The sequence below is a fragment of the Punica granatum genome, chromosome 6 (genome assembly GCF_007655135.1).
Source record: "Punica granatum isolate Tunisia-2019 chromosome 6, ASM765513v2, whole genome shotgun sequence".
Lineage (NCBI taxonomy): Eukaryota > Viridiplantae > Streptophyta > Magnoliopsida > Myrtales > Lythraceae > Punica > Punica granatum.
Window position 1 is genome coordinate 15,077,188 of NC_045132.1, and position 19,862 is coordinate 15,097,049.

The window sequence follows — 19,862 nt, forward strand, 5'->3', positions numbered from 1 at the left end:
ATGCACAATTTTCGTGTCTTTCAGGACCTTACAATGTTGGGGCTAGGATCTAGAATCATTTATCAATTAAAGATATGAACTCTTAAGCTCACTCTGGTCTGTCCAACCCGATACAAGAAAATTCACTCATCTTTTTTTGTATCCCCAAGCCTTTCAAAATACATCAAATGTAATTGAATGAAATTAATAGGCCGTTTAGATTTAAGGTTAAAGTTACAAAATTTTAACTTTGATTTTGATTGTGGAAAATGACAAATGAGATGAGATTATAAATTTGACTTGAGAAATGTGTGTTTTTGTTGTGTTGTGTGTTGAGTTAAAGTTAAAGTTAAAATTTTTTACTTGGAAAATGTGTGTTTTTGTTGTATAGTGTGTTGAGTTAAAGTTAAAGTTAAAGTTAAAATTTAATGCTCCGTTTGTTTTCAAAGTCGTGATTTAAGATTTTAACTTTAACTTTAACTCAAAACACTACACAACAAAACACACATTTCAAAAGTCAAATTGGTGGGCCCCATATATTATTAAAATACAATCCCATTATAATTAATTATCTCTACCTTCCATTCATTTTATATTTCAAAAGTAAAACTGGTGGGCCCCATATATTTTTGTCTTCTTCTACAATCACAATCACAATCACAAATTCGTGACTTTAACTCCGAAAACAAACGCATTGTAATTTTAACTTGCAATTCAAACAGACCTTAACTATCTCGAGGCAAACACGCATGGGGCCTATTTAATATCGAGCTCACTGTAAAAGGGACTCAAGACCACAAAACTGATTATAAATTACCAAATACGTGTCAAAACGGATTTTGATTGGGCTTAAAACATTTTGACTGCTTTTTTTATATTGAAAGGGTAGAGAGGGGCCAGGCCTGCCCATTTAGCCAACTCGGCCTGCAAGGGGTGTTCAACCACTGAGGGCGAGCTCGACCCGACCCGTGACATTTACTCGAGTGTCGTGGGCTACTTCGGATCTGCTGGGGCTAAATAGTCCTTCCTAGGGCACGTTCGCACTCATTGGATCAGGTTTTGTCTCGATTTGTGTGTATATCCCTATTCCGACCTATCCTAAGCAATTTAGGCTAGATTTCACATTAATTAATCTCGATTTTTAGCTGAATTTACATGATTAATTCAATTCGCGTGAAGTTTTGATTCAAAATTACCTATCAACACCAAAACACACGATCATGAGCATCCAATAATCATATCAACATTTCATTTATTGATTTTAAGCTCAAGTGAACCGTTTAGGCCGATTTAGTTCTCTTGGTCATTTTTCCATCATGACGGTATATATATGAAGCTCATTTCGTGTTGATTCATTCTCATTTCACATAATCAATTTTGAGCCCATTTTGACTTAATCAAATTTGCGTATATGATATCATATTCTTTTCTTTTTTTAATATTTCATTCTATTTTATTTTAATTTTAGGTGACGAGGCAACAAAGGTACTTTTTTCTTCTTTTTTGCCATGTTAAATCGAGTCAAATGTCATGTAGGCATTTAATAGCGTTTGTTCAATCTTAAGAAACATAGTTGAGTTGATTGAAACATTAGTACAACAATAAATAAAAAAATCCTTTCCCAACGCACTTCGAGACTTTTTCCTATATACTATCGTCGGGAAAGATCCTCCCAATAAATCTCACAACGCGCTTTATAGATACTGTCGTTTAAAGTACGACGATGTATAAGTTTTTATATCGAGAAAAGGCACCCTATGTGAACACACAATTTCTTGCCCCATCTTTTTTACACTTTCAAACATTCTTTCAAGTTCCTTTTGCTGCCTTCCCTTCAGTTTTTCTCCTTCAAGTTGTTAGAAATGTTTGACTGTTTTGTGTTATCTTAGTATTAGGGGTATTATTGTGTTTTCATCATTGTAACACTAGTGTAATATATATAATAAACATGTCGGCTAGAATAAGTGTGGCTGACAGTTTCTTAAGGGCTCTCGCTCTTATCCGCTCTCTTTGCTAACATGGTATTAGAGCATGTCATATATAGTGTTTCTTCTCCTTCATTTGTTGCCCATTAGTGCTAGATTTATGAAGTTTCTATTAGCTGGTGGTTGTCTGGATTTGTGGAGTTCGTTTCTGCAATCTTCTGGTCTTTTTAAAGTATTTCTTTGAGTTGTTTTAAGGGAAAAATGGGAGATAATCTAGAGTCAAAAATAGTTATCGTCATTTCCCAACAAATAACGACTCGTAAGCTGAATGGTTGTGGTCAATGACTGTTAAGCTATTTTTTCATGGCCAAGGAAAGGAGGATCATCTTGTTGAGGTATCCAACAATTAGAAGGGGGATCGTGAAGATGCTCTTCTTGTTCCTATGTTGTGGTATTCTATGGAGTCGGAGATTGCTCATATGTGTGGCCATTTACATACTTGTACGGAGATATGTGATTATGTTAGATTACCCCATTCAAGTAACCTCACCTGAATGTATTACATATTTGATGCTTTCTTCAAGCTAGAGCAAAAGGAATCTATGTTAACATATTTGGCTGAGTTGAAGCAGTTGTATGAAGAGTTAAATATTATCCAACCCATTTTTGCTGATGTTCGCGTAATCCAGAAACAGAGACAACAAATGGTTATCAATAAGTTTTTGGCGGGCTTAAAATAGAATTTGAGGCGGTGAGAACTTGAATTTTAGAGGGAGCATATCTTCCGTCATTAGTTGAAACCTATGCACAGGTTCATCGTGCTTCCTCCAACAATTCTTCAAGCAGCATTTTGCCTGTCAATGAGAAGTCAGCACTTTTAAGAGTCTTATCAAGGGATATATTGGTGAGGGCAGTTTTCGAGACTGAGGTAGTCACTGTGGTCGAGGACACAGCAGAGGACCACTTCGCAAGTGCACTCATTGTGGGCGAGATGGTCATACTCGTGAAAGATATTGGGATTTAGTTGGCAAACCTCCATGAGTTGCTAATGTTACTGATGTCGAGATAATGAGTCATCCACTCATTTAGTCCCGCAAGTTCTGAAGCCTAACACAGTGACACTACCCACAGAGGAGTCCTTAAAATTCCTTGAATACCAAGAGCTCAACAAGCAACTCTTCCAACTGCCTCTCTAGCCCAGTCAGGTAAACCTACAGTTTGTCTAGGCTCTTGTCGTAGTTCTTCAGTCTCTAACCCTTGGACCATTCATTCTGGTGCCACAGATCATATGTCAGGTACATCTCATATGTTTTTCAATCTTTATTATTCTAAGTTTCTTCCAAGTGTTACACAGGCAAATGGCTCCATTACTACTGTAAGTGGTGTTGGGATTGTCCAACTAAATCCATTTATTTATTTGCCTTCAATCTTATACATTCCTAAATTTCCTTTTAATCTTATGTCCATCAGTAAACTCACCAAACATTTGAATTGTTTCGTCACATTCTATCCTAGTTTTGTTGTCATTCAGGATTTGAAGGCGCAAAAGATGATTGGCGGAGGACGTGAATAATGGTCTCTATTGTCTCAATGAATATGCTTCTCCAGTTTTTGGCTCTGTATCTGCCTCTCCACTGCAAATTCATTTTCATTTTGATCCATTGCTCAATATCATTTGATTGAATATTTAGCCTAACTCTTCTTCATATTATGGTTAATGCATTTTTTCAAAGCACGATTATGGCCTCGGAATATTTTTGGACACTCATCAGTTCTTTAGAATGGGATTTGGATCTCACTTTCGGGACCTAATTGGACCGATATTTTACGTCAATCGAAAATAATGTTTGTGCGAACCCGAATTTAATCTCGTTGGGGTCCGCATGCGCGCGATCGATCACACGGCTTGAGAGTGTCTACTTTCTCGTTGGGACGCGTGATAAACACGCGTGAGAATGAGTCGCCACTTACTGTTTACGACCCGAAGGTCGAGAGCCATTAAGTCGCCCGGGTCTAGGGGTACGAGATACACCTAATTGCTAAGGCATATGGTCTGTGGAACCCGAGGTTCCGAATTCGGGGATTCTGTTACATGCGGGCCTATATCTTGTGTGCGCACCCGAATTTCGTCTCGTCGGAGCACACATGCGCGCGCCTAAATGCAACGCGGCTTGGGAGTGTCCACCTTCCCAAGGACACGCGACGGACGCACGTGAGAAGGAGTCGCCACTTGCCATTTTACGACCCGAAGGTCAAGGGCCGGCAAGTTACCAGGTCTAGGGGTATGGGGTACACCTAAAATGCTAAGGCAATGGTCTGTACGGAACCGAAAATTCCGAATTCGGGGGTTCTATTACGTGTGGGCCTACATCCCACACGCCCTTTCGGTACTCTAGCTTGCTAGGCTTGCCATTTTAATTTAATTACCTCTTAATTAAGTTCCGCTCAACTTATGCGTTTTGACACCGTAAATTCGAAGAAACACTCTGACCGTCCACTCTCTGACCGGGATTATTACATGAATATATATATAATATAAAACCTTACATTGTTCTCTCAAATAAATAAAAGGCAAGCTATAATGACTAAATCCCGGTCGGTTCGCATTCGGCCATGATTTCACTCATGCTCACCGTATAGTTTTGGAAAAGACCGAAAATTAGATTAAATGCGCACTTGGTGTATGGGGGTATTGGACCCCGTGATCGACTGTTATGGGCGTTGGACCCAGTGTGAATCAAGTCCTAAAGGATCGGACTCGATCCGCATAAAAATCAAGTGCAAAAGATGTAACAAGCAAGCTCAACTAAACAATCGATGGGGTTTTGTTATCGCCGAATTTACGTGAATTAACTAATTATTAACCGAAGTATATTAGCATACAAATCCTACCTTAAACAAACAAAAGGGGGTGATGGATAGGGTATGTAGCATTTGGCATTATTTTAACGGACCCGATCGACGTGGTGTCCATAGTCAAGTCTCGAATGTGTGGGTTGTTTTTAGATCATTCTATATCGTGACAATATGGCTTTTACAGATTAAAAGTATTTTCACCTAAAACCCAAAAACCTAACCCTCTAATTGACTATTGCCCATGTTTGATTTAAGCCGAGTTTGAGATTAATATGCTTTTCATGTTTTAACCCGTTCTAAACACAAACCTATACTAGGATTACGGCAGGACAAGAACCGGTAATCATGCCCTTGAATCGGTAAATATGTGTGTGTATGAAAATCAAGATTACGTTATACGTATCTCGATGCTTTTGAAATTGTGAATTTTGAAAAGGGCATGACTAACAGTTCTTGAACTATCGACGCGATTACAAATTATTAATCAATTCGTGCAATCCATTTAAAGAAATCAAGTGATTTAATTTAGCCAAATTTAACATCCCGATTATCCCGTATGTAGAATTTTAGGTTAATTAAAAACTTGCCGAATGCTTTAGTCTACGGATTTCGAGCCGTCGAAATAACCATCAGTTGACCGCCCTATAAGCTCTAATTTCCGACATGGTCACATAATTACAAAAATGAAATATTTAAATAGGGCACATACATTGTCGGTGGGTGATCCAAGTAGAAAAGGGCCGGATATTTTTAGAAAATGTCCAGGGGTCTGAATTGAAAGATTTTAAAAGAGCAGGGACTGATTTGAAAGTTCAGAAAAAATTGGGGACTGATTTGAAAATTATAAAAAAAGGGGACTGATCTGAAAATTCAAAAAAAAATGGGGACTATGTAAAAAAATTACTGAAAATGTCCTAGGACTTATTTGAAATGAATTTGAAAATCCGGACTGATCTGAAAACAAAAAAATGGCCCCAGGACTAAACTGAAACAACTCAAAAAGTTCCTAGGGATTCTTGAAAAATTCTGGGAATTCCAGGGCTGATTGGAAAATAGAAGAACGACTGGGACTTTATTGAAAAGAATTTTTGAAATTCGGGGCAGATCTGAAAAGGGTGAAAAATGGCCCCGGGACTAAACTGAAACAACTTGAAAAGTTCTTTGGGATGCTTAGAAAATTCTGAAATCCAAGGACTGATTTGAAAATAGTAAAATGACCGAGACTTGATTGAAAATAATTTTTAGAATTCGGGGCAGATCTGAAAAACAATAAAATGCGTCCTCTGGACTGAAATGTGACAAAATGGAAAGTTCATAAAATCGAGTTCGGGACAAATCCGATCACCCACGCGACCGAAGAACACTCATTTCATATTATATCCATCAAGCAAGCATTAATATTCAGGAAAGGAGTCCTAATCATGCCACTAAGTCGAGGATTTACCTAGTTCGGGAAGTTGAGGGGTGATTCTGTAAATAAAAAATAAAAATAAAAAATAAAACTGCTGGACGAGTTGGGTCGGGCCGTGATGGGCCGAACTGGGCCGGCTGAGCTGGACTGGGCCGCTGGAATTCGGACTGGGCCGAATTGGTCGCTAGAATTTGGACTGGGCTGGCGCTGCTGGACCGGGCCGCTAGTTGGGCTGCTGGGCCGGCTGAGCTGGACTGGGCCGCTGGAATTCGGACTGGGCCGAATTGGTTGGGCTGCTGGGCCGCTGGACTAGGCTGGACTGTTGGCTGGGCCGGGCCAGCGGGTGCTGATTTACCCGGAAAATCACAGCAGACCGATTAGAAAAAAAAAAGATGAAAAATAGAGTGAAGGAGAGGGGTGGTCCAGGCGGCGGCTGCGACTGGTCGCGGTGACTCCCGGTTGGGGAGCCTCGGGCGTCGGGCTGGCGCGGGTGAGAGGGAGAGCAGCGGGTTGAGGGAATTAGGAGGTGCCGAGAGAGAATCGTGGAGAGTCGAGCTCCGGTTGCAGAAGCAGGAGACGCCGGACCACGAGCAGGGGCTGACATCTGTGGAGTTCCAGTCCTAGAGCGTCTCATTGGCCGCGTCCGAGGAATCCCTGAAGGCAAGAAGAGGCTCCAAGTCCGGGTGAGTCGTCGAAGCTCCGAGGGACGAGCAATGGAGGAGGAGGAGCAGAAGAAGAACTCGGTAGGCGAAAATGGGAATAGCCATTTTTGTTCGAGCTGGGGAGTTGGGTCGTGGGCAGTGAGTTCCGAGAGTATGGGAGCTAAGAGGTGAAAGAGAGTCGGAGCCGAGGGGGAGTGAGATGAAGGAAGGCGTCAGGACCGGGATCGAGGAGCTGTGGGCGTCCTTTTCCCCGAGCTCCGGATCTTTTTCCCTCCCCAAATAGGCGAGCTCAGGAGATCTCTTTTTTAGAGAATCGGCAAGCTCCTGGATTTTTTCGTTCGTCCGTTGAGGGAAATTCTCCCAATTCCCGAAGAATCAGCCGGGAGTTTGGGACCGGCGGAAGACAGGAGCTGCGGGAATGCGGAAGAGGGAGGGGAGGAAGAAGAACAGGGGTTTGACTTTCCTTTTTTTTTTTTAAAGAAAAGGTGATAAATTGGGAAATGATAATTTTACCCCCTAGAGCCGATGGACCGAAATTAGATGCTAACAGCTTGCCCCTCTTTGGTTGTATGCTCGGATAGAGGATGCAGCCAAAGACTATAAGAAGCACCTCGTTTGGTCCTGGCGATCGTCTGGCCATTCTCCTCGTTTGTGCTAATATGTGGGCCTGTTGCGAAATAGTAAAAAAACATAAATTAGTAAATGTGGACCCATGCTTGAAAGACATTAAATGTGAACACAAAGTCCAGAAAGTGATATGGACACGAAATCCGAAAAGCAGTAAAAGTGAACACGAAGTCCGAAATGCAGTAAAGCGGGTACGAAATTTGAAATGTAGTAAATAAGGATATGAAGTCCGAAACGGAGTAGATGCGGACACGAAGTCCTGAAAGTAGTAAAAGAGGACACGAAATCCGAAACGGAGTAGATGCGGACACGAAGTCCAGAATGTAGTAAGTGAGGACACGAAGTCCAAAAATAGTAAATGCAGACACGAAATCCGGAAAGCAGTAGATGTGGACACGAGGTTCGGAATGCAATAAATGAGGACACGAAGTCCGAAATGCAGTAGATACGAACACGAAGTCCGAAGAGAGGCAAATGAGGACACGAAGTCCGAAAAGTAGTAAATGCGGACACGAAATCCGAAATGCAGTAGATGCGGACACGAAATCCGGGATGCATTGAATGCGGACACGAAGTCCGGAAAGCAGTAAATGAGGACACGAAATCCGGAAAGCAGTAAATGAGGACACGAAGTCCGGAAAGCAGTAAATGAGGACACGAAGTCCGAAAAGCAGTGAATGCGGACACGAAGTCCGAAATGCAGTAAATGAGGACACGAAGTCCGGAATGCAGTGAATGCGAACACGAAGTCCGAAAATGCAGTAAATGCGGACACGGAGTCCGGAATGCAGTGAATGCGGACACGAAATCCGGAAAGCAATAAATGAGGACACGAAGTCCGAAATGCAGTAGAATGCGGACACGAAGTCCGAAATGCAGTAAATGCGGACACGAAGTCCGGAATGCAGTAGATGCGGACGCGAAGTCCGAAATGCAGTAAAGATGCGGACGCGAAGTCCGAAAAGTAGTAAAGATGGACACGAAGTCCTGGACGCGAAGTCCGAAAAGCAGTAGAATGCGGACACGAAGTCCGAAATGCAGTAAATGCGGACACGAAGTCCGGAATGCAGTGAATGCGGACACGAAATCCGAAAAGTAGTAAATGAGAACACGAAGTCCGAAATGCAGTGAATGCGGACACGAAGTCCGGAAAGCAGTAAATGAGGACACGAAGTCCGAAATGCAGTGAATGCGGACACGAAGTTCGAAATGCAGTAAATGCGGACACGAAGTCCGGAATGCAGTGAATGCGGACACGAAGTCCGAAATGCAGTGAATGCGGACACGAAGTCCGGAATGCAGTGAATGCGGACACGGAGTCCGGAATGCAGTAAATGCGGACACGGAGTCCGGAATGCAGTGAATGCGGACACGAAGTCCGGAAAGCAATAACTGAGGACACGAAGTCCGAAATGCTGTAGAATGCGGACACGAAGTCCGAAATGCAGTAAATGCGGACACGAAGTCCGGGATGCAATGAATGTGGACACGAAGTCCAAAATGCAGTAAAGATGCATACGCGAAGTCCGAAAAGCAGTAAAGATGGACGCAAAATCCTGGACGCGAAGTCCGAAAAGCGGTAAAAATGGACACGAATTCCTGGACGCGGAGTCTGAAAAGCGGTAAAGATGGACACGAAGTCCTGGACGCGAGTTCGAAAAACGGTAAAGTTGGACACGAAGTCCTGGACGCGAAGTCCGAAAAGCGGTAAAGATGGACACGAAATCCTGGACGCGAAGTCCGAAAAGCGGTAAAGATGGACACGAAGTCCTGGACGCGAAGTCCGAAAAACGGTAAAGTTGGACACGAAGTCCTGGACGCGAAGTCCGAGAAGCAGTAAAGATGGACGCGAAGTCCGAAAAGCAGTAAAGATGGACACGAAGTCCAGAAAGCAGTAAAGGTGGGCATGATGCGAAAATGAAAGGAATGTAGAAGCAACGACTAGTGTTAGGGAATGGCGCGGGGCGCCGAAGAGGGGCGCTTGGCATTGGGTCGTGGCTTTGTTGGGATGGTATAGTGGTAGGCGTGGCTTGCATTGCCGCTGGGGTGGTTGTACTTTGCTGGAGGCCCGTTTTGCCCCTCGGGTGGATGTGCGCCTGATCTGCCAGAAGCCGACCCTGCTGTTGGATCGATTGTTTGTTACTCTTGCTGGCAGCTGGTGTTGCCGCTGAAGCGATTGCTTGCTGGGAATGCCCTGGTCTCGCCAATGGGATTTTTGCTTGCGAGGCGGTTGCTCGTTGCTGGTTGGGCGGTTGTTCATTTTCTAGGGACCAGCGTCTAGCGATGCGGGACTCGAGCTCTGAGAGCGCCTACGTACCCTCTTGGACCGAGGATCAGAGTCTACCGTAGTTCTTGCGCTTGTTGTACCTGTGATCCTGGTATCATTAGTAAGTCATGGGATTACTAGCAATTTATAAGCACAGGTAAAAGGATGTGTTCGCGACGCATGTTCTTCAGTTTCGGGTCGCCTGAGCGACCCGTAGAGAGTTTTTGCTTTGGCGATGCGAATGAAATCCCATTTTCGAAGGCCTCAATGCGAGGCCTCCAAGGCTCCTGTTGGCCATGCACGAGCATATCGAGAAATTTTCAATGATGCTCAAGCGACTCTATCGATTATTCGACGGGCCCGTCGGCTTAGGACCCTTCTCGTCAAGGTATCGGAGGGCGGCTGCGCTTGTGACCCGTGTGGGGATTTGTTTTGCCTAGATTTAATCAGACTCGGTCTGACCATTTCCAGAATACTATGACTAGACCTCAGAAAGGAATGTCTAGGATTTGGCTTTGTGGTAGCCTGTTGAAGGGTGGCTGTGACCCATTCTGGAGTAAAGCAAAGACAAATAGAAAAGAGAAAGTTTGGGGGGAACGCGTTGCCCCAAGTTAAAAGGATACACGAGTTCACGCCTGTAGCGAGATGTACCCTTTTTCCTATGTTCTTCTGTTGTGTAGGCTATATCAAACTGCTTGGATAGCATGCTCGGTATTCCCACTGTGCTTGAGGAAGAATTCACGCTGGACGGTTGAGCTGTGTCGGAGGGCTGATCAAGGATCATGTTGGAGTAGATAATCTGGCCATTTTCCTTGGAGATCCCTGGTCCGCGCAGTGTGTGAGAGCCTAGGGTGACTGTTTTGTTTATCTCTCGTTTTACTCTCCTTTTGCTACGGTTACCCACCTCGGGGCCGCACCTCTCACCTAAAGGGGAATAGCTCTCCTTTTGCCACGACCGCCTCAAAGGGTTTTCGGTCATGCCTCTCTTTTACCTTAGCTTTTGCCTAGGCCGCCCCAAAATGGGTTTTCGACCTAGCGAGCTCGATTCTTTTATCTCTCGAGTTTGCAAGGGCGAAGGTTTCGAAGGATTCAACCTCCGAGTGCATTGTTTTCTGTCTCCGTCGAGGGGTTGTGTCTGCTGCTCCCCTTTTGTCGGGGTTTGCTGATTTTTCAAGATTGGCGATACCGGAGTTTTAAATCTCGGCGGTGCCTTGTTTTGTTCATTAGCGGGTTTTTCCCGCTTCTTTTTTTGCTCTGTTTTTTTTTCTTGCAGCTGGAGTTTGTTTTGTACCCCATGTCTAGGTTTGAAACTTCACGATTTTGCATCGCCGAGACCGCTTTGGTGTGCTTCGCCTCTTGGAGACTTGTTGTATGTTACTAGCCCTATTTTGTGAGGACCGGCTTTCTTGGAAGTTTGACTCTCGCGCACTCGGAAGTCGAACTCCGTTTCATTTGCCCTTGCAAGCATTATATGTGAATTTCCTCTGTTGTCTAGGAAAAGAAAATGTCAAATTGCCCCATGTGGAATAGGGAACCGAGGTTGTCTCGGCGCGAATGTTGAACGGGGATGCCCCGGTCTTCATTTGTTGAAGTGGCCCATGGTAGGCGCCTGGTGTGATGTCTCCGATCATCTCTTGTTGTTCTTTACAGCGCGTGCCCCTTGGAGGGTGCACGCTGTTGAAGCCACTGGATGTTCGAGAAAGACGATTGCATCAATGCTGAGTGATTCTCTCGATTATCCTTGTTTTCGACTTCATAGGGGGATACCTCATCGTCGGACACCTCCCTCGTCAAAGTATAAGGAAAGGGTCCGAGACATGTTATTAAGGAAGCGTGAACTCGTGCATTGCTCTTCGCCTGTGGTCAATGTGCCCCTGTGACGGATGACAAAGAAGACAATGCATTAGGCGATTATGCGGGGAATATGTGGTAAGAAATATGAGGTGGTCCCATAGGAAAATCCCTTTTTGTCCCGCGCGTGACCCATGAAGTGCCACGTGTAGGTGACATTTGTTTCTGAGAATCTAGTCATCACTACTCTGGAGTGGTTAGACCGTAACTAAAGTCACATAAGCATATTTTTCCTAGTTACGAGTAAGCATGCGCAGTCGTCCTAGGGAAGGCTCGAGGAGTCGGGTCCCATGAGGACAGGCGAGTCGAACAGGTCCAACAGAACTAATAGGGCGTCGCAAAGACTGTCAGAATGCTCCATTGAAGGATTTGTTCATGTCGAGAGTCTATTTGGGGGAATGCATTTAAATTAAAGCAAAAGAGAGTTTAAAGAAGACTGCGCATATTGCCCCCGCGTTCAATCGGCGACCACAACAGAGGTGGATGAGATCCATTCTTTGATCAGAGGCATGATCTTGCTGGTATCTCCTGCGATCGAGAGTTGGATCATGCTCTGCTTGTGGAGCTGTCACTTCCGGTCATTGCAGCGAAAGGATTAGACTTGCTCCTCGGAGTATCGCTTGGATGAATTTGAATCCAAGTCGATTTTGGATTTCAGATGAGCCTGAAAGCAGTAAATGCGAGGTGTCAAAACCTGAATGTAGTAAATGGTGGGCCGGAGCCCAAAAGCAGTAAATGCTGGACCGGGGCCCGCAAGCAGTAAATGCAAAACCGAGGCTCGATATGGGGCCGGAGCTCAAAAGTGGGGCCGAAGCCCGATGAGGGTCCGAAAGCCAAAAGCGGAACCAAAGCCCGATGCAGTAAATGCCGGACCGGAGCCCGATGCGGGGCCGAAACCCGATGCAGTAAATGCGGAGCCGGAGCCCGATGCGGGGCCGAAGCCCGATGCAGTAAATGCGGGGCCGAAACCCGATGCAGTAAATGCAGGGTCGGAGCCCGATGCAAGGCCAAAGCCCGATGTGGGGCCGGAGCCCAATGCATTAAATGCGTGCTCGATAAAAAAGTGCAAGAGATGCAAAAGCAAAGATCAATGCTAAGGAACAGTGCATGGCTCTGTAAAGCGATGACTCTGATTTTTCTTGCTGTCTTGCTTTGTGGAGCAAGGATGGGGACTTAGTGTTGAAATCCCAAGGAGCTGGATGAGAGACGTTTGTTATCTCAATTGTTGTCGCTCAGTATTCAAGCTATCTTCTTGTTGAGAATTTCCTGCAATAGGAAAAGAGAACAATGAAAGAGCATAAATTGTTCAGGATTTCAATGCAAGAGTATAGGGAAGCGAACTGGCCTGGTAGGTGTCTTGCGAGCACACCAAGAGACATGCATTGATACGTTGAGCATGCGTGTATGAGTTGGTGTGAACATGCTTGGACATCTGTGAAGCGCGCTTAGTCGCTAGTAGATGCACAGGGTCTTGCGGAGAGACGTGCATCTGATCACGCGGTGATGCTTTCTGCGAAGGAGGTCTTCACTCACTTGTATGGTGAGATGTTAGCTAGTATGCAAAACAGTAAATGAGTAGGATGCATGCAATTCGTGAGTTTTCCAAAACTAATGCCGTCATTCGTATTAACTCCAAATGGTTCAAAGTGCACTACAAATTTTGAAAAGATAGTCCTAAGTCGGTCTTCCAACGTGCCCGAGGTGCAAACGACCGTCGCCATGGAAAGCACCGGTTCCAGGTGAGGGCCTAGTGGAAGTGTCTATCCTAGGGTGTGTGTGGACCTCCACGGGCCCTCTTCCTGGACCTCTCCAAGGCAGCGTTCGTTTGTGCCAACTCCTGATCACGCCTTTACAATTGGGCACGGGCCTGGGCAAGCTCCTTTCTGTAGTTGGTGCTGATCGCAAAGCTGCTCATTCTTCTCTGCTACCTCCCGGCGGAGGCGGTCCCTTTCAGCCCTGAGATTGGCGAGCTCGGCTTGGATGGCCATGTCCCGTACCGGTACCCTGGATGATGTGCTACTCTCGACCGGAGGAGAGTCTGTGAAATCATCATTCTCTGATGGACCCCATCGATAAAAGCGGAGGATATATTCCTCCGTGGCTTTAAAGCCCTTTGGTGCTATTTCGCGAAAAATTTTGATCCACTCGGAAACCTTGCGTTCCTCCACACGCAACAGAGGTAGTAATCGCGAAATGATAGACTCCGGACGTGTGAAAAACATAACCGGACGAACAAGGCCAAAGGGGTTTGCATGGCTTTAGAGCCAAATTTACAAAAGGATTGGGGACCCTCTCAACCTTCGATCGGTCTTTCTTGTAACGCGATCGAGGGACCGTATGGTCTTGGCCAACAAGGCCACCTCGTACTCGCGGCCTCCAACCACTTGGAGGACAACGCTAGCTAAGGCTGCGTCAATGTAACCGATCGAGCGAGGGAATAATAGAGTCCCAAAAATTAAGAATAAGATCGCATGACAAAAAAATTTTTGTAAAAGATCCCCTTGAACCTCGCGCGCTCGTATTTCAATAAAATAGAGGAGTTTCGCGGTAACTATCTCTGTGCCACCGAAATATGCAAGCTCGGCTTGTAATTGAGACCTATGCACCCCGAGTAGATGCGATACCAAAACAAGTCGGGTGGTGTGGAAGTTAGGTTCCACAATGCCGCGGGTGGTTGCAATTCTTCCGATGAGAGTGCGATATTCCTCGATGGTAGGTGTGAGCTCGGTACCTTGGATGTTGAAGACGGCGTGGACTGGGTCCCAAAACGTCACCGCTGCTCCTAAGAAGTTCCAATCCACTCGGCACAGCATTGGTATATCCCAACAAAGGTCCTGATGTAATCGCGGTCGACTTGGCGTAGATGAGCCCAGATGTGATTGATTTCCTCGAGTGGTGGCGTGACCCTGTCGAGGTGTGGAAAAGAGACCGAGCGCGCCATCTCTTACCAAGATGAAAGGAAAACCGATTTAGGACTAGTTGATACAAATGACGCCTAATTTTGAAATTAAATGATGCATGGATACAGAAAATAAATGCCCACGGCTTAATGTATACAACGTACATCTCTCTCAAAAACAAAAAAAGGACTCAAATGGCGCGCAAGCCGACTCGATGGACTGTTACTGAAGTCGGGTTGGAAGATGGCATGGAGCTCCTACAGTATGCATGGTTTCGGCACTACAAGGACCGTGCTACCTAGGGATGGGGGGCTCCGACTCAAGGGTGTCAATTCCTTGAAATCGAGCGGGATTCTTTTCAGGGCCTAAGCGACAGTTGAACTGCGCGCCGTACCTCTACTTCGAACCCCTATCTGACCTATGCTCCTATTTCCGGTCGTGGGACGCGACCCATAGGTATCTAAATCTAGTATGATATGCAATGTGCGTGCGAGAAATAAAAGTGCGTGAAGTAGATAAGCGGGAAGTTACGGAAAGCGGTAAATAAACAAGCAAACAAAGCAAGCGAGAACGAGCCCGAACCCTCTAAGTGTCCCCAGTGGAGTCGCCAAACTGTGCGCACCCGAATTTCGTCTCTCTCGGGGCACGCATGCGCGCGCCTAAATGCAACGCGGCTTGGGAGTGTCCACCTTCCCGGGGACGCGCGACGGACGCACGTGAGAAGGAGTCGCCACTTGCCATTTTACGACCCGAAGGTCGAGGGCCGGCAAGTTACCAGGTCTAGGGGTACGGGGTACATCTAAAATGCTAAGGCAATAGTCTGTACGGAACCGAAAATTCCGAATTCGGGAGTTCTATTACGTGTGGGCCTACATCCCACACACCCTTTCGGTACTCTAGCTTGCTAGGCTTGCCATTTTAATTTAATTATCGCTTAATTATGTTCCGCTCATCTTATGCGTTTTAACACCGTAAATTCGAAGAAACACTCTGACCGTCCACTCTCCGACCGGGATTATTACATGAATATATATATATATATATAATATAAAACCTTACATTGTTCTCTCAAATAAATAAAAGGCAAGCTATAATGACTAAATCCGGGTCGGTTCGCATTCGGCCATGATTTCACTCATGCTCACCGTATAGTTTTGGAAAAGACCGAAAATTAAATTAAATGCGCACTCGGTGTATGGGGGTATTGGACCCCGTGATCGACGGTTATGGGCGTTGGACCTAGTGTGAATCGAGTCCTAAAGGATCGGACTCGATCCTTATAACAATCAAGTGCAAAAGATGTAACAAGCAAGCTCAACTAAACAATCAATGGGGTTTTGTTATCGCCGAATTTACGTGAATTAACTAATTATTAACCGAGGTATATTAGCATACAAATCCTACCTTAAACAAACAAAAAGGGGTGATGGATAGGGTATGTAGCATTTGGCATTATTTTAACGGACCCGACAGACGTGATGTCCATAGTCAAGTATCAAATGTGTGGGTTGTTTTTAGATCATTCTATATCGTGACAATATGGCTTTTACAGATTAAAAGTATTTTCACCTAAAACCCAAAAACCTAACCCTCTAATTGACTATTGCCCATGTTTGATTTAAGCCGAGTTTGAGATTAATATATTTTTCATGTTTTAACCCGTTCTAAACACAAACCTATACTAGGATTACGGCAGGACAAGAACCGGTAATCATGCCCTTGAATCGGTAAATATGTGTGTGCATGAAAATCAAGATTACGTTGTACGTATCTCGGTGCTTTTGAAATTGTGAATTTTGAAAAGGGCATAACTAACAGTTCTTGAACTGTCGACGCGATTACAAATTATTAATCAATTCGTGCAATCCATTTAAAGAAATCAAGTGATTTAATTTAGCCAAATTTAACGTTCCGATTATCCCGTATGTAGAATTTTAGGTTAATTAAAAACTTGCCGAATGCTTTAGTCTACGGATTTCTAGCCCTCTAGATAGCCATTAGTTGACCGCCCGATAAGCTCTAATTTCCGACATGGTCACATAATTACAAAAATGAAATATTTAAATAGGGCACATACATTGTCGGTGGGTGATCCAAGTAGAAAAGGGCCGGATATTTTTAGAAAATGTCTAGGGGACTGAATTGAACGATTTTAAAAGAGCAGGGACTGATTTGAAAGTTCTGAAAAAATTGGGGACTGATTTGAAAATTCTAAAAAAAGGGGACTGATCTGGAAATTCAAAAAAAATGGGGACTATGTAAAAAAATTACTGAAAATGTCCTAGGACTTATTTGAAATGAATTTGAAAATCCGGATTGATCTGAAAACAAAAAAATGGCTCCAGGACTAAACTGAAACAACTCGAAAAGTTTCTAGGGATTCTTGAAAAATTCTGGGAATTCCAGGGCTGATTGGAAAATAGAAGAATGACTGGGACTTTATTGAAAAGAATTTTTGAAATTCGGGGCAAATCTGAAAAAGATGAAAAATGGCCCCGAGACTAAACTGAAACAACTTGAAAAGTTCTTTGGGATGCTTAGAAAAGTCTGAAAAATCCAAGGACTGATTGGAAAATAGTAAAATGACCGAGACTTGATTGAAAATAATTTTTAGAATTCGGGGCAGACCTGCTCGTGGTCCGGCGTCTCCTGCTCCCGTAACCGGAGCTCGACTCTCCACGATTCTCTCTCGGCACCTCCTAATTCCCTCAACCCGCTGCTCTCCCTCTCACCCGCGCCAGCCCGACGCCAGAGGCTCCCCAGCCGGGAATCACTGCGACCAGTCGCAGCCGCCGCTCGGACCACCCCTCTCCTTCACTCTATTTTTCGTCTTTTTTTTTTCTAATCAGTCTGCTGTGATTTTCCGGGTAAATCAGCACACGCTGGCCCGGCCCAGCCAACAGTCCAGCCCAGTCCAGCGGCCCAGCAACCCAACCAATTCAGCCCAGTCCGAATTCCAGCGGCCCAGTCCAGCTCAGCCGGCCTGACATCGGTGGAGTTCCAGTCCCAGAGCTTCTCATTGGCCGCGTTCGAGGAATCCCTGAAGGCAAGAAGAGGCTCCAAGTCCGGGTGAGTCGTCAAAGCTCCGAGGGACGAGCAATGGAGGAGGGGGAGCAGGAGAAGAACTCGGTAGGCGAAAATGGGAATCGCCATTTTTGTCCGAGCTGGGGAGTTGGGCCGTGGGTAGTGAGTTCCGAGAGTATGGGAGCTAAGAGGTGAAAGAGAGTCGGAGCCGAGGGGGAGTGAGATGAGGGAAGGCGTCAGGACCGGGATCGGGGAGCTGTGGGCATTCGGGGTCGGGGCTGTGGGCGTCCTCCTCCCCGAGCTCCGGATCTTTTTCCCTCCCCAAATAGGCGAGCTCAGGAGATCTCTTTTTTAGAGAATTGGCGAGCTCCCGGATTTTTCCGTTCGTCCGTTGAGGGAAATCCTCCCAATTCCCGAAGAATCAGCCGGGAGTTCGGGACCGGCGGAAGACAGGAGCTGCGGGAATGCGGAAGAGGAAGGGGAGGAAGAAGAACAGGGAAAGTCAAACTTCGTTTGAGTTTCCTTCTTTTTTTTTAAAGAAAAGGTGATAAATTGGGAAATGATAATTTTGCCCCCCCTAGAGCCGATCACACGGCTTGAGAGTGTCTACCTTCTCGTTGGGACGCGTGACAGACACGCGTGAGAATGAGTCGTCACTTACTGTTTACGACCCGAAGGTCGAGGGCCATTAAGTCGCCCGGGTCTAAGGGTACGAGATACACCTAATTGCTAAGGCATATGGTCTGTGGAACCCGAGGTTCCGAATTTGGGGATTCTGTTACATGCGGGCCTATATCTTGCACGCCCTATCGGTACTCTAGCTTGTCTAGGCTTACCATTTTTCGTTTAATTACCGCTTAATTAATGTGTGTTCGTCTTACCCGTTTTGACACCGTAAATTCGAAGAAAACGGTCGATTCGGACTAAGAACTCGAGAAAAGAATAGGCCTGTACATCGAGGAATCGGTTTGCTTTCCTCTTGTAACGGTTCATTGGACCATGATGGTCGACGTCCTGCGTGAACCGAAACCACGAAGCATTGGGTTTACTCATCCCTAGGTAAGTAAATCGACTCGACCAATTCAGCACTTGGACCGTTCTCTCTCCGACCGGGATTTTTACATGAATAAATATACAAAATAAATCCTTACACTGCTCTCAAATAAATAAAAAATATAAATTACAACGCCCGAATCCCGGTCGGTTCGTGTTCGGTCATTATTCCACTCGTGCTCACTGTGTGATTTGGAAAAGACTGAAAATGAAGTTAAGATGCGCGCTCAGTGTATGGGGGGCATTGGACCCCGTGATCAACGGTTAGGGGCGTTGGACCTCGTGTGTATCGTATCCTAAAGGATCGGGTTCGACCCGCAAAGAAATAGAGAAAAAAAAGACAAAAGTAGATCAAAACAGACAAAAACAGATAAAAACATATGAATATAGACAAGTTGTGTTTTAAATGTCGTGTATACTTGATTTATCAGGTTATGTACCGGGGTTACTTGGCAAGCAAATTCCTACCCTAAACAGACAAACGAGGTGATGGAGAGGGTATGTGGCATTCAACGATATTTTAGCGGACCCAACAAACATGGTGTCTGTAATCAAGTCTCGAGTATGTGGGTTGTTTTTAGATTGTTCTGTATCGTGACAATGTGGCTCTTGCGGATTATAACGGGAATGTATTTTTGCCTAAAACCCGGAACCTAAACCTTTGTTTAACTATTGGGCCATGTTTGATTAAGTCGAGTTTGAGATTAATCCGCTTTTTGTGTTTTGACCCGTTCTAAGCACAAACCTAGAGAATTGGGAGCACGAAACACCACGTGGGTGCTAAGATCTCTGTACATGACCCATGTGGGATCGAATTACCTCTCACGGGCCGTCCCCGCTCATACCTCTAATCCAATTTCCTAAGCGCCAAAATCTACACTAGGGTGACATAAACATATCAATGGAAAAGAAGGGGCATACGAGTTACAATCGTACCTTGATAGGCGCCTGCCCATTTTCCTATTCAATATGTTTCTGTCATCCTAATGCCTAGGGTGTCGGTGGATCAAGAATAGGTGGTCATGCCCTTGAACCGGAGAGTATGTTTGTGCGTGGAAAATCAAGATTACGTGACACGGACTATCGAAAGTCGGTAGCCGGTGTCGACCGATCCCTTGGATCCATCGGGGTCGTGAGGACCCCGAAAGAGCCGAGAAATTGGTTGCTTCACCCGAAAGTGGTTTAAAGAGGACTCGTATACCCCGACTTGAGCCGCCTCAAATCGGGCCTAAACTCAAGTCAAGATATACGTGTACTCCCTAGATATCCTTCTACACGTGATACGTATCTCGGTGCTTTTAAAATTGT